Genomic DNA, 16,534 nt, shown 5'->3' with positions numbered 1-16,534 from the left:
CTCAGTTTTCTCATATCACAGCCATTAAACTCTGTAACTGTTTTAAAGTTGTCATTGGCCTCATGATGAAATCCCTGAGCAGTTTCCTTCCTCTCCATGCAGCTGAGTTAGGAAGGACTCCTGTATCATTGTAGTGACTGGGTGTATTGATACACCATCCAAAGTGCAATTAATAACTTCACCATGCTCAAAGGGATATTCAATGTCTGCTTTTTTTACCCATCTACAAATAGGTACCCTTCTTTGCGAAGCATTGAAAAACCTCCCTTGTCAGTGTGGTTGGATCTGTGTTTGAAATTCACTGCTTGACTGGGGGACCTTACAGATAATTATATGTGTGGGGTACAGAGATGAGGTAGTCATTAAATAATCATGTTAAACACTATTATTGCATACAGAGTGTATGCAACTTATTATGTGATTTGTTGACCACATTTTTACACCTGAACTTATTTAGGCTTATTGACAAAGTTGTTATGAAGATGGGGAGGAGAATGTCTGTTATAAAAATATACTGCTCAAAAAACTAAAGGGAACACTTAAACAACACATCCTAGATCTGAATGAAAGAAATAATCTTATTAAAAACGTTTTTCTTTACATAGTTGAATGTGCTGACAACAAAATCACACAAAAATAATCAATGGAAATCCAATTTATCAACCCATGGAGGTCTGGATTTGGAGTCACACTCAAAATTAAACTGGAAAACCACACTACAGGCTGATCCAACTTTGATGTAATGTCCTTAAAACAAGTCAAAATGAGGCTCAGTAGTGTGTGTGGCCTCCACGTGCCTGTATGACCTCCCTACAACGCCTGGGCATGCTCCTGATGAGGTGGCGGATGGTCTCCTGAGGGATCTCCTCCCAGACCTGGACTAAAGCATCCGCCAACTCCTGGACAGTCTGTGGTGCAACGTGGCGTTGGTGGATGGAGCGAGACATGATGTCCCAGATGTGCTCAATTGGATTCAGGTCTGGGGAAAAGGCGGGCCAGTCCATAGCATCAATGCCTTCCTCTTACAGGAACTGCTGACACACTCCAGCCACATGAGGTCTAGCATTGTCTTGCATTAGGAGAAACCCAGGGCCAACCGCACCAGCATATGGTCTCACAAGGGGTCTGAGGATCTCATCTCGGTACCTAATGGCAGTCAGGCTACCTCTGGCGAGCACATGGAGGGCTGTGCGGCCCCCCAAAGAAATGCCACCCCACACCATGACTGACCCACCGCCAAACCGGTCATGCTGGAGGATGTTGCAGGTAGCAGAATGTTCTCCACGGCGTCTCCAGACTATGTCACGTCTGTCACTGTCACGGTTGTCGTCGGTGAAGGAGGACCAAAACGCAGCAGGTACGTGTATGCTCATTTTGATGATTTATTAACTTCAAAAAATGAATACAAAAATAACAAACACGAGAAACGAACGAACGACAACAAACAGTCTGGCAAAGCCTAAGCTCAACACAGAACAATCACCCACAAATAACAACCACAAACACACCCTAATATATGGGACTCTCAATCAAAGGCAGATAGACAACACCTGCCTTCAACTGAGAGTCCCAACCCCAATCAACACGACATAGAAACACACTCACCAGACTAGACATAGAAATACATAAACATAGACTATAAACCAAAACCCCGGAAATACTAAATCAAACACCCTTTAACCAAACACACCACCCTGAACCACATAAAACAAATACCCCCTGCCACGCCCTGACCAAACTACAAAACAATTAACCTTATATACTGGCCAGGACGTGACAGTCACGTGCTCAGTGTGAACCTGCTTTCATCTGTGAAGAGCACAGGGCACCAGTGGCGAATTTGCCAATCTTGGTGTTCTCTGGCAAATGCCAAACGTCCTGCACGGTGTTGGGCTGTAAGCCCAACCCCCACCTGTGGACGGCGGGCCCTCATACCACCCTCATGGAGTCTGTTTCTGACCGTTTGAGCAGACACATGCACATTTGTGGCCTGCTGGAGGTCATTTTGCAGGGCTCTGGCAGTGCTTCTCCTGCTCCTCCTTGCACAAAGGCGGAGGTAGTGGTCCTGCTGCTGGGTTTTTGCCCTCCTACGGCCTCCTCCACGTCTCCTGATGTACTGGCCTGTCTCCTGGTAGCGCCTCCATGCTCTGGACACTACGCTGACAGACACAGCAAACCTTCTTGCCATAGCTCGCATTGATGTGCCATCCTGGATGAGCTGCACTACCTGAGCCACTTGTGTGGGTTGTAGACTCCATCTCATGCTACCACTAGAGTGAAAGCACCGCCAGCATTCAAAAGTGACCAAAACATCAGCCAGGAAGCATAGGAACTGAGAAGTGGTCTGTGGTCCCCACCTGCAGAACCACTCCTTTATTGGGGGTGTCTTGCTTATTGCCTATAATTTCCACCTTTTGTCTTTTCCATTTGCACAACAGCATGTGAAATTTATTGTCAATCAGTGTTGCTTCCTAAGTGGACAGTTGGATTTCACAGAAGTGTGATTGACTTGGAGTTACATTGTGTTGTTTAAGTGTTCCCTTTATTTTTTTGAGCAGTGTATATTATGCTTAAAAAATCAACTGCACTAGTTGTTCAGGCTCTGCTCTTCTTGATTACTGGCCGGCAATATGGTCAAGTGTAGCAAAGAAAGATCTAGCAAAGCTGTCCACGGCTCAAAACAGAGTAGCACGCCTTGCCCTTAACTGCACATACATAACTAACATCAACAACATGCATGCCAGTCTTTTCTGGTTGAGGGTTGACAAGAGATTAACTGCTTCACTTCTAGTTTTTTTGACAAATATTACAGTAATGAAAATTCCAGACTGTCTGCATCAAATAACATTTGGCTCAGACACCCATGCATATTCCCCAATATATGCTAGCATGGGTCTCTTTACAGTCCCCAAGTCCAAAACAAATTCACAGTAACACACAGTATTATACAGAGCGTGATTGCATGGAACTCCCTCCAATCTCCAATTGCCTAAGCAAACAACAAAATTACCTTTAAAAAAAATGATTAACAGAGTTCAAGTAACAGACACATCTCAACATCAACTGTTCAGAGGAGACTGTGTGAATCAGGCCTTCATGGTCAAATTCTGGAAAGAAACCACTACTAAAGGACACCAGTAAGAAGAAGAGACTTACTTAGGCCAGAAAACACAAGCAATGGACAGTAGACTGGTGGAAATATGTCCTTTGGTCTGTAGTCCAAATTTGCGATTTTGGTTCTAACTGCAGTGTCTTTGTGAGACACAGAGAAGGTGAACGGTTGATCTCCGCATGTGTGGTTCCCACCGTGAAGCATGGAGGAGGAGGTGTGATGTGTGGGGATGCTTTGCTGGTGACAGTGTTGGTGATTTATTTAGAATTCAAGGCAGACTTAATGAGCATGTTTACCACAGAAATCTGCAGAGATATGCCATGCCATCTGGTTTTCGCTTAGTGGGACTATCAATTGTTTTTCAACAGCACAATGACCCAACACACCTTCAGGCTGTGTAAGGGCTATTTGACAAATAAGGAGAGTGACGGAGTGCTGCATCAGATGACCTGACCTGCACAATCACCCGATCTCAACCCAATTGAGATGTTTTGGGATGAGTTGGACCACAGAGTGAAGGAAAAGTGGTCAACAAGTGCTCAGCATATGTGGGAACTCCTTCAAGACTGCTGGAAATGCAATCCAGGTGAAGCTGGTTGAGAGAATGCCAAGGGTGTGCAAAGCTGTCATCAAGGCAAAGGGTGGCTACTTTGAAGAATCTAAAATCTAAAATATATTTAGATTGGTTACTACATGATTCCATGTGTGTTTTTCATAGTTATATCTTCACTATTATTCTACAATGTAGAAAATATAAAAAATAAAGAAAAACCCTTGAATGAGTAGGTGTGTCCAAACTTTTCACTGGTACTGTACAAAAACCCATGCAGGCAAAATCTATTTGAAACATCAGAGCACCACTTTTGTTGTAAAAAAGCATGTCTTGCAAACTTTGTTTCCAACCTTGAGTGCCTGTCTGTATTGAGCACAGTACATTTAGAGAGCCTGAGCTTCAGTTGAAAATGAAGGGAATCAACAAAAAAATAAGATGTTTTATTTTCACCCCTGATAGGTGCAGTGAAATGTGCTGTTTTACAGGGTCAGCAATAGTGGTATGGCACCCCTGGAGAAAATTACTATTTGAACCCGATACCTTTCGGTAACTGGCCAACACTCTAACTTGAGTGACTGGAGATAACAAAGCCTTGTTGACTTGTTTTGTGCAGCGTGATGTGCTTCTTACCATAACTAGACAGCTGAGTGGTTTAATGCATTGTACGGAGACAGAAATAAATTGTCATTGACTCTTTAGAGCAGTGGAGGCAGCTGAGGGGAGGACGGCTCATAATAATGGCCGGAACAGAGAAAATGTAATGGCATCAAATACATGGAAATCAAACCATGTGTTTGATACCATTCCACTATTCCTCTTCAGCCATTACCATGAGCCAGTCCCCCCAAATTAAGGTGCCACCAACCTCCTGTGCTTTAGAGATAAAAAATGAGCTTCAGCAAAAATACCCTTAGAGGCATTGCTTCTCATTATATGTCCATTGTCAAATATTAATAATTAAAGTGAGGCTTTTCGTGCTTCTCTATTTAGTGCTTCTCTATTAATGGGCAAAGACGTGGAATTGAGACTTAAATATATTTTGGAGGACATCCATGCTGCATGTACATGTTACATTTTGTTGAAAGCCAATTTTGGCAATACATCCAGCGTATGACACTAACTAAACAAGCCAGTGAGACAGAATAGAGGCAAGGCATGGAATCTTTCTGTTGGAACAGTTACAGTGCTGCCGTTTTGTGTGATTAACAGTCTAACCAATTAAATTGTGAGCATCTTTTGGCAGCACTTTTGGACATAAATTTAGTCCAATTCAGTAGCATTAACTTTGTGCACCAACATATTGCCTTCCAATCTTTAAATTGTATCATATGTAAATGTGTTAAGGGTAATTACATATTTGAATATTCAACTCAATCTAAGTCAAAGCAATGAATCCATTAAACTTGCGAGAAGGGGTTGTAACATTAATCAGGTATGATGTTTCAAGTGTCAATGTTCATACGGCACGTGCACTGGATAAAACAGGTGTGAATCAGTACAGTGAAATTCTTACCTTGAGAGCTCTTTCCAACAATATAGTGATAATACTACTAATAATATAGATAGTAATAGAAAACAGAATAAAATACACACAAGAACTATGATGAGAGTTAAAGAAACACGGGAATGCAAGTATATACAGGTCATTGCCAGTACCTCATTCAATGTGCAGTGGTACTGGAGTGGTTAAAGTGGGTTTATGCTTTAAAAAAAGGACTGGTAGTAGGAAGATATGTGACCCACCACCTGGATTCGGTCCTTTGTAGCAAAATGTGAATTTTTGTTTTTTACATTGGATACACTCAGAGCTAGAAAATGCTTTATCATACACAGCAGTTGAGGAACAATGGGAAAGTAATTCTGCTTTGAAAGTTGCTAACCTTGTAAACCCACTTGAGAAAATGGCCCGTGAATGGTTTGTTCACCTACTGGAGAGCTCTTCTTTGTCTACACACATTCAGCATCGTTCACACCCTCTTAAACCTTAACCCCACCCATATCTTTAAGGATTCACGTGAGGCCATGCACTAAACATCGTGAATATGGTAGTGTAGTAAACAACCAAAGATTTCAAGACTAAAAGTGGTGAATAAAGTAGCAAAAAGTAGTAGTAAAAATACCCTTTATCTAGACCTAAGGCTTTATCCTAATCTGACTTTAGTGCAGGTCACGTTGTTCTTCACATTACTGTCTTTGGTAAACACACTATATCAGATAAAATCTAAGTTTATTTGTCACATGCACAGGATACAGAATGTGTAAATCGTACAGTAAAATGGTTACTTGCACAATAGAGCATTTTGTTTAGACATGTAGCTAGCCAGCTAAACAATGACCCATAATCCTAACCCATACTACAATGCACCATGCATGAATCTGCAGGTAGCTAAATCTAACCAACTAATGTTGGGTTCAATGTTAACTAGCTAGCTAACACGAGGCTATAACTTAGCAATGCAAATGGATTTCTGAGACACAAATACTATTACTACACAGATCATACACGTAACATTAGCTAGCAAGCCAGCTAATGTTAGATAGCTAACAGTACGATTTAATAACTGTGCACTTTCCTCAAACAATATCATAGTATTATTTCAATGTAATAGCTACTGTAAATTGGACAGTACAGTTAGATTTTAAAAAAAAAGCTTTCTGCCAATATCAGATATGTCTATGTCCTGGGAAATGTTCTTGTTACTTACAACCTCATGCTAATCGCATTAGCCTACGTTAGCTTAACGTCCTGTGGGGGATCCACTGATCCTGAAGTTAAGACATGAAGGTCAGTCAATAAGGAACATTTCAAGAACTTTGAAAGTTTCTTCAAGTGCAGTCGCAAAAACCATCAAGCGCTATGATGAAACTGCCACAGGAAAGGAAGAGTTCATTAGAGTTACCAGCCTCAGAAATTGCAGCCCAAATAAATGCTTCACAGAGTTCAAGTAACACATACATTTCAACATCAACTGTTCAGAGGAGACTGTGTAAAACAGGCCTTCATGGTTGAATTGCTGAAATTTGTCCTTTGGTCTGGAGTTCAAATTTGAGATTTTTGGTTCCATCCGCTATGTCTGTGAAATGCGCTGTGGGTGAACGGATGATCTCTGCATGTGTATTTCCCACTGTAAACCTTGGATGAGGAGGTGTATGGTGTGGGGGTGCTTTGCTGGTGACACTGTCTGTCATTATTTAGAATTCAAGGCACACTTAGCCAGCATGGGGTTCTTTAACATTATTTTGTTTTGATGTAACTCTAATACCTTTAAGACTTTTCCGGATACATGTTTTCTAAGACCCCTTTTCTATCTGTGTGACCAGAAATGAAAGCTTTTGCTTATTCCAAATTTTTTCCCCCAATTTTGTTGATAGAAAGTGGTTGATAAATGTATATAAGTATACCCAGCTAACAATGACCTGTCGGTCCGCCAGCTTTTTTTGGGTGGCATGCTAGAGAGAATAAAGTAGACGGCATCGGTCAAAATCGTGATTTATGACCCTATGTCCGGCTGGGTTGTACATGCCCAAATAAGGGCATCCGGTCTGGACATCCTGGCGGGAAGGTGTTACGTGGTTAGGGTCATATAGTTTTATCCTGTTCTGTCACGTGTTAGAGTGTGTGTTATATCTATATTGCATCTCTTTGAAGTTGTCATGATGATTGATGTGTAGGGCCCTCATTGAACTGGGGGGTTGTGTTTGAACATTTCAAAGAGGATGACCCCACACCCCCCTATTTTATTGCTCTTAGGGTTGTTGTCTATGAATTAGGAATGTCCGGGGGGTTATGTGTTGGAGGCAGACGTCTTATAAATACGCCCCAGACACACATGCGGCCCCAGAACACTAAACAAGATTTAAAAAAATAAAACCCTGAACATTAAACAGAAAATTATGACTCCTAGGCCAATTCTCGGGGTACTATGCGTCTCTTGTCGCGAACCCAATGATAAAAGCATCGAGGATCTTTGGGGTGAGGCCCCAGAATGTTTTAAAGCGTTTTTGGATACTAGTGATGGCCATATGACTTATATGTTCAAACCTGAGGATTCAACGGTGAAGATTTTCACAGACAGCGGGCCCAGACCCCTTTATCATGCAAAACTCGGGAGTTTTTCTCCTGCACTGCATATGAGAGAATGGCTTAAGATACGGCTAGCTCTCTGTCAAATTGAACATGCCCTGAGTGGTACAGCCGTACCAGGCTATGCTATGGAAGAGAGGGTGGAGGGTCGCCATGATTTACAAGCCATCAGAATCTCTTCAATGGCTTATAGCCCCGACTCCAAAGTGACAATTTTAGCATGTGAACAATTTGATAGTACAAATGCGACTAAGCCTGTAAATTCATATGTATTATCGAAAGCCTGCAAGGATGTGAATTTTTTTATGCCTGTGTTTAGCTTTAAATGGAGGGATTACCCTATATTCATAACCCTATATGAATAAGCTGGACAATATTTTCAAAAATCGTGAACAATTACGTCGATGGCCGCTTCTATCCTTAAGACACACGGGCGAGAGTCTACAGGCCAGACGTAGGATCTATCCCTGGGGTGAAAACTTACCGAGTCTTGACGCTGGGGAGTTGGACACAGACAGCGGTTGGGGTTCAGTGACAACCCTATAGCCGGGCCCGTTATCCGTAAGAAAGGAACAGTAAAAATGTATTGTATTAATTATTCAAAGGTCTGTACTAAATAAATGGTTTTTAAGCTACCCCTTAACGAACGGGAATCTGTAATTTCTTCAAACGTTGTTTATACATAAAAAACATTAATGCGTGTTACAATATTGCACAAGCTGTTTTTAAAAAGGTCTGTACTAAATATTATGAATTAAATAAAATGGTTTTAAAGCTGTATCTCACCTTTAACGTACGGGCTATGCATTTTTCGAGCCATCCCCAAGGCAGGGCTTGAGAAAAAATTATTCCGGAAAGACGTGTGCGTGCGCAGGGGGTGTGTGCGTGTGAGGAAGGGTAATTGTGTATGTGTGTGTGTGTGTGTGTGTTTCAAAACAAAAAAGGGGGGTGTGTCTCTGCATGGGGGGGGCACTTTCCATTTTATTACCCCCCCAAGCCCTTTCAAATACGTATTTATCTCACCTTCAAACATGTGGGGGCTAAAAAAGTGAAAAAGCCCAGGCATAAGAGATCAGGTCTAGACGAACTCCTCCGGTTTAAAACATATGTTATTTTATAATCAGCGTATATACTAACGGTCCCCCACCCCGGGATATAAATTTACAATGGACACCCCAACGCTGTGCTATGAAGCATAAGTGAAATATCGGCAGATCGAATATGTCGAGACACCCGCCTGTGGTTTTGGGTCTCCAGACATTCCAATACTTTATATGACCCTTTTTTGCATACAGGATGACGCCCGAAAAAACTGTACCCCGCTCTGTAAACTCATTGCAGAATAGTGAAACTATCCAGACGGTAAGACATCCTATAGCGCAACTCAAAAGACTCCCGGCCAACAGACAGAAGAGTTATCAGGCCAACAGATAATCTCGGAATCGGTCCTAATGGAGCTTTCTGAAGGTGAGTTAGTGAAAATAATATATTAGATTTGGAAATTTATTTTTAAGGGATTTGTATGGATATTAAAAATGTGATATCACTATTCTAAAACTGATGGACAATGATTTTAAGGTAATATGTCAAATGCCCGTATTCTCATATTTTAAAAATGTGTATATTTCGTATAAATATATGTTAATATTATCTAACGTCTGTAGGCTCGCAATCCTTTACGCAGATGCTCCGTGGGCTAGATGATTTGGAATCGAATTTGTCAGAGAGGGATTCTCAGAATCAAACTGCGTGCAGCGCCGAAAGCAGCAAGTCTCCATCACACTATTGTAAATGTAAGTTCAATAATAAAAAATCTCTAAGAAAATGTATACATTAAAAACAAAAAGTGTGAACCCTATATTAAAAGCTATTTTTTGTGTTTACAGTGGACAGACCCAAAAGAAGGATCACGGGTGCTTCATGTACTCTGAACGAGAACATCGATGCTATTCTGCCTTTCTGTTCGAACGGTTTACCCTAACTCCACCCAGGAACCAAGCGACATATTTCCGCCGCAAACAGGGCACAACATCGGCGCAAGTGCATTGCGCAGAATCCCCCCGGCCCAAAAAGTTACTTCTTCAAGAAACGGCCCTACACGGACATGGTATGAAGCCCTTATATATGTTATTAGTAATACAGAGTTTATTATAATGTATACATTTTTATGATTGAAAATGCTAAAACAATGACAAATAATGTTTTTTCAGAATCCTCCCCGGCGTATAACGGCACAGAAGACTATACACACCGAGAACCTGCGGAGGATTTCGGAGCGCCTGACATTCACAATAAAACAATGAAACCGGATGATTTCAACGTTTTAAATGACATTTCACAGGTAGACGACTGGCTATTCTGTAACGCAGCCAATCTTCTTGATTCCTCCAATTCTTATGTAGAAACACCCAAACCTGAAATAGACCAAGCGGGGTTTATCAAGGCCTTTTCAAAGGCTCTAAAATCCAGAAATGTCTTGCTACACCAACGAATGGTTGATTTACTCGAGCGGCAATATAGTCAGGATCTATCCTTCTGGCATAGAACAATGCCCCGGTTGTTAAAACCGTTTAAAAACGCAAATACCGGCGCTAAAACCAGTTACCGAAATGGACGTGCCTATAATTGAGACAGTTGAAAGCCTTTTGGCGAAAATACCACCCAATCTACAAGCTTTAATTGAACGGATGAACGAGGGTGGGGTATCAGACATAATTCCGATAGACGAAAATCTATTTTCCCAAATTCCCGCCGACCTCATTGAAATAATTAAACATATAAACGAGTCAGGAACAACAGATGAAAACCAATTATCTCAAATCCCGCCCGCCCTAGTTTTTTTAATAAACCAGATGAACGAGAGCCTGAGATCTTCTACACCTGAGCCCCCAAGCAGCCCGCTATTAATGCCCCTTTCAGAAGAGTCTGTAACGGAATTATGTTTTTGAGGAATTGGAAAATTGTCTAATAAATCAGGAGGGAGATGGTCTTGATAGAAGTGTCAGGGTTGTGTACAGAAATAAATTCAGCAATACAGAGATTAGACAGTTTTTCAATTTCACATGGGTGAATCAAAATCTCGATTATGCTGTTTTTTACGTGATGATTTTGGATACTCTGAACGAACTGTTAGAGAGGGCAAGAGATTATGGCGAACCTCGTGATGTCTTACAGTTGGAAATTTGTGGAGATAGCATGCAAAACACTGTATCTCTTATTTTACCCAATGGTGAAGCAGATCTTGAACAATTTATAGCCCTGCTGGAACGACTTGTTCAATCAAATTTATCCGTCATAGCCGATAGGTCGCTGGAGCTTGTTGTGCAAATAATACGGCAACCCCTGGGTGGTGGGGGGCAGAGAAGGAAGGTAGATAGCCTAATGCAATCAGAAATCATAAACAATAAAAGGGCATGCCTCATAAACGTTCACAATCACGGTAATAAGCTATGCTTTGCAATAGGCCTAGCACATTTACTAAACCCTGGATGTTCAGATCTAGAGGCGTTGCAAATGGCTAGAGATCTTCAAAATGCTGTTGGTCTGGGCATGCAGGATGCAGTGGCATTCTTTGACATAGTCAAATTTGAAAACTTTCTGAACGTCAAGATTGTGGTTTTGTACCACAGTAGAGCTAATGCTTCTCTCTTGAAATTCCAAAACAACCCCCAACCTCATCCTCAGATCCTGTACATTTATGTGCAAAACGACCATTACTATGCAGTTACCAACATCGGAGTGTTTTTAGGCGCACCATATGTATGGCCAGCCTGTCATACCGGCTACACCCGAAAGGGTGGCCACTCGTGCCGTTATAACTGTTCCGTATGTCTGGATGAAAAATGTCCGATGCAGCCCTTAAACCTGACACCCTGTGCCGATTGTCACAAGACATGCCGTTCGGCCTACTGTTACGAAAAACACAAAATTGAAACATGGCAACCCAAGGCCTGTAAATCTGTAAGCAGTTGTGATATTAACAGGAAATGTCCAAAATGCCAATGCAATTACAACCTTAAAATAGACAGCCCTAAACCTCATGTGTGTGGAATCATTCATTGCCCAATCTGTAAAGGGCCTTTGAAAAGCAGAGACTCTGAAGTGGTTCAAGAAGTGCCCCACGAGTTTTATATTCAACCCTTGGCTGAAGATGAACATTCAGAGAAACACGTTTTTTATGATTTTGAGACTAATCAACAATCAGGGGTTCATTTGCCTATTTTTGTATCTACCATGACTTTCAAGGGGGATAAGTGGTCAGCAGAGGGACCCAATTGTGCACTCCTCTTTCTAAAACACCAGTACAGAAACTTTACGTTTATAGCGCACAATTCTAGAGCATATGATTCGTACCTTCTTTTGAACCCCCTGATACAGCAAGGCGTTGCACCCAGTGTCATAGCTCAAGGTAGTAAAATCTTGTGTTTTGTAGACCCCGCTTTCAACCAGAGATACATTGACAGTTTAAGCTTCTTACCCATGAGATTGTCTCAAATGCCTGAGGCCTTGGGTTTTGAGAACTCTGTGAAAGGTTGGTTTCCCCATTTTTTTACATCTGAGGAGAATTTACACTATATAGGATCTTATCCGAGACCTGAAATGTACGGTTGTGATCAAATGTCTCCCAAAGAGCGAGAGAGATTCATGACATGGTACGAGACAGTATGTCACAGCACTTTTGATTTCCACAAAGAGATGGAGTCATACTGTGACAACGACGTGGTTATCCTTCGCGAGGGGTGCCTCAGATTCAGAGCAGAGGTCATCAAAGATGCAGGCATTGACCCCTGGAGTTGTACAACTATTGCATCGGCATGCATGAAAACCTATCGTACAAACTTTCTACCATTAGCATCTATAGCTATCCCCTTGCCTGACAACTACCGACGCCAATTTAAGTCATACTCTAGTGGCTCCATTCAGTGGTTGGAGTACTTGGCCCAGGATAAAGACATTTTTATTCAACATGCTTTGAATAGGGGTGAGAAGGCGTTTGGGCCTTATCATGTAGATGGATACACACAGATTGACGGTGTTGAGACCGTGTTTGAGTACAACGGTTGTTTCTTCCACGGTTGTAAATCTTGCTTTGAGCCACAGGCCATGTGTGTCCTAACCCAAAAGACTTTTGGTGAAATGTACCTAGAGTTTCAAGACTAATGTGAATCTTTACAGGCTACTTATGGTTTGAAAGTGAATGTTATGTGGGAGCATGAGTGGAACGCACTCAAAAAGTCTGATCCTCATGTTCGAGCTTTCCTTTCCAGCTTTGACCCACCAGAACCCTTGGAGCCACAACAGGCCCTGTATGGAGGCTGTACCAATGCTTTGACCTTGCGGTATGTAGCGCAACCAGACGAGACAATAGGTTATGTAGATTTTACATCTCTTTATCCTCATGTAATGAGTTCCTCATGCTATCCTATGGGGCATCCTGAAATTATTCACCGCGACTTTGACTTACCCCAAAATTATTTTGGTCTGATCAAAGCAACGGTCTACCCACCTAGGGGTTTGTTTATACCAGTGTTGCCTTACAAGGGACCTCAAGGAAAACTTTTCTTTCCCCTATGTCGCACCTGCAGTGAAAACAACCACCAGGAAAAGCCTTGTGATCACTCAGATCAGGAAAGAGCCCTTACAGCTGTCTGGGTTACACCTGAATTCACAAAGGCTCTAGGGAAGGGGTATCGTGTGGCCAAAATCTTTGAAGTGTGGAACTTTTCCAGGAAATCAGACACTCTTTTTAAAGAGTACATCAAGACCTTCTTGAGATGCAAGCAGATGGCTTCAGGCTATCCTTCATCGGTCACAGATCAAGAGAGCAAAGACAAGTACATTTGAGACTATCACGACAGAGAAGGCATTCTTCTTGACCCTGACAGAATAGAGGTCAACAAGACCAAACGAAATGTGTCGAAATTGTACTTAAACTCGCTTTGGGGGAAGCTTTCGCAGAGATGCAATATGCTAACAACGTCGATCATTAAAGACCCCGAAGAATTTTTGGAAGTTGTTTTTTCGGACCAATACGACATTTCACATTTTTCATTCTTGAGTCAAGACATTGCCCTGGTGCAATGGAGACGTAACACGAAGTGGGTTCTACCCCCAGATAATGTAAATGTGTTTCTTGCAGCATTTACCACGGCCTATGGCCGACTTGAATTGTATGCCCTCATGGAGCAGCTTCAGAGGAGGGTTCTTTACCACGACACAGACTCTGTGGTCTATGTAAGCAAACAGGTTGACTGGAGCCCCCGCTTAGCAACTATCTGGGTGGTTTAACGAGTGAACTCAAAGATGGCGACCATATCACAGAATGGTCCTCCTGTGGGCCCAAAAGCTATGCTTTTAGGACTAAAGACAATCACGTGGTGTTGAAAGCCAAAGGCGTGACTCAAAACTACGAAAATGCCCCGCGTGTAAACTTCGAATCAATCACACACTTGGTCGAGGGGTTCATAAACGATCGGAATAGTGACTTGGAGATTTTGAGCTCCTACAAAAAAATGGTTAGGGATAAAAAGGGCTTCCATCTCAGGAATGCCCCACTTACTAAAAGATTCAGGGTAGTCTATGACAAGAGAATGCTTTTACCTAACGGGACCACACTGCCCTTTGGCTACTGACTTATGCTACAAGCCCCAGTGTGTCTTAAAGCTTAAGATATAATGGCTGCTGTAGAAGGTTTTGACCCCCGGTTGCAACTACCATTTTCGGCCTTAATCGCAGTCCCCTCCCACAGTGGTAAAACTTGTTTTGTAAAAAGTATTTTAGAGAATTCTAAACATGTGTTATCTCAGAAGCCTGACAATATTGTGTGGTGTTATTCATGTAAGGGAATACCCCCCTGATTTGGACAAAATAACATGGGAACATATTGGCACAGCACGAATCATACACACGATTGTAAATACCACCGAAAGTGGCCCATCTCTGGGCCAATCATATGGCAATTTTCCGATGGCAATTGCCAATTGTAACACCCCAAATTTCCTTTAGATGGCGAGTGCGCTACACCGTGGATTTTCATACAGCAAATGATACCCAAGTCTTACCCAAGTCTACACCCAAGGGTCAGATTTTGATAAAATGAATTTTTTTTTGAAAACTTATCACCTCTTAAAAAAGTGGTTTCTGGACCGTTTTTCGAATTTTTTTCGATTGTTATGTCAATTACACATGTATAAGAGCTGTATGAACATGCTTATGACGTTTTTTATTGACGTTGTTTTTTGGGTTGCTTTTGCTTGTGCACAAGGCATATGTTTTGTGCATTTTGAATATGATTTCATAGGAAAAAAGTGACATTTTTTTTTTCATTTTTTTTGCAAAATGATATGTCCAATGCTTTTTTTTGTCAATTGTGAAAGTATTGCATGTGCCAAATCACAGCAAATATCCAATAGATAGCTAGAGCTCTCCGCAGTGAATTTTCATATTGCAAATGTAACACAATTCAAGTCCCAAGAGTCAAATTTAGAAAAAATGACATATTTTTTGAAAACTTTTCAACCCTTTAAAAAGTGGTTTCTGGACCGTTTTTCAATTTTTTTTTGATTGTTATGTCAATTACACATGTATAAGAGCTGTATGAACATGCTTATGTTTTTTATTGACGTCGTTTTTTGGGTTGCTTTTGCTTGTGCACAAGGCATATGTTTTGTGCATTTTGAATATGATTTCATAGGAAAAAAGTGACATTTCTTTTTCATTCTTTTTGCAAAATGACATGTCCAATGCTTTTTTTGGTCAATTGTGAAAGTATTGCATGTGCCAAATCACAGCAAATATCCAATAGATAGCTAGAGCTCTCCGCTGTGAATTTTCATATTGCAAATGTAACACAATTCAAGTCCCAAGAGTCAAATTTTGAAAAAATGACATTTTTTGAAAACATTTCAACCCCTTAAAAAGTGTTTTTTGGACCGTTTTTTGAATTTTTTTCGATTTTTATGTCAATTACACATGTATAAGAGCTGTATGGACATACTTTTGACATATTTTATTGACATCATTTTTTGTGTTGTTTTTGCTTGTGCATAAGGCATATGTTTTGTGCATTTGGAATATGATTTCATAGGAAGTCAAAAGTGACATATTTTTTTCTTTTTTTGCCAAATGCCATTAGAAATGTGCAAATGAAATGTCCAATTCTTTTTTTGTCAATTATACATGTATGAAAGTATTGAATGTGCCAAATCAGGATGTTTGTCCGTTTGCCATGTACGATCATAGGAAGTCGGTTTCCAAACCCAAAAGTCAGTGAACCATGGTCCAAATGGCATTTATACTGCCCAAATGATATATAGCCCTATGTTAAGCCATGAATCAACGCAGATGGTCTACTTGTCATGTATGATGAGGGAGAAGTGGGACTCTGTTGCTTTTAACATTTTTAAGAATTTGACATGCTCAGAATGCATAATTGACTGGCCCGATGATCTCGGGATGGCCGTGCAGTGACTGTGGTTCCTCTCCATCGCTCGTTGTGTTGATTTCATCATGTCAACTTTGGTGATATTTTTTGCTGTTGAATCATATTGCAAATGCGCGTTACATTTGCAATATAGCGCGTTACGTTTGCAATATGATTCAATGGGCATTTAGCATCACGAATTTAGGCATGCTCAAAAATACTGCAGAAATGCATAATTGACTGGCTCGATGAACTCGGGATGGCCGGGCAGTGACTGTGGTTCCTCTCCATTGCTCGTCACCCAGCAGTCAGCGTCCATCAGTCAATTAGATGTCATTCTGACACCAAACTGATACCATCTGA

The 16,534-nt window shown here is 41.3% G+C and overlaps 1 long non-coding RNA gene across 1 annotated transcript; it reads left to right on the top strand.

Annotated features, from left to right (window-relative positions):
- The first annotated feature begins 7,932 nt into the window (after window positions 1–7,932).
- Window positions 7,933–8,526, top strand: LOC115148297 (uncharacterized). The gene is made up of 2 exons (XR_003866629.1): window positions 7,933–8,354; window positions 8,483–8,526. It is a non-coding gene; the product is annotated as an uncharacterized LOC115148297 (long non-coding RNA).
- Window positions 8,527–16,534: the final 8,008 nt, after the last annotated feature.

This window comes from Salmo trutta, chromosome 2 (assembly GCF_901001165.1).
Source record: "Salmo trutta chromosome 2, fSalTru1.1, whole genome shotgun sequence".
Lineage (NCBI taxonomy): Eukaryota > Metazoa > Chordata > Actinopteri > Salmoniformes > Salmonidae > Salmo > Salmo trutta.
Note: the sequence above shows the minus strand (reverse complement) of the source record. Positions and strands in the feature narration are given on the sequence as shown.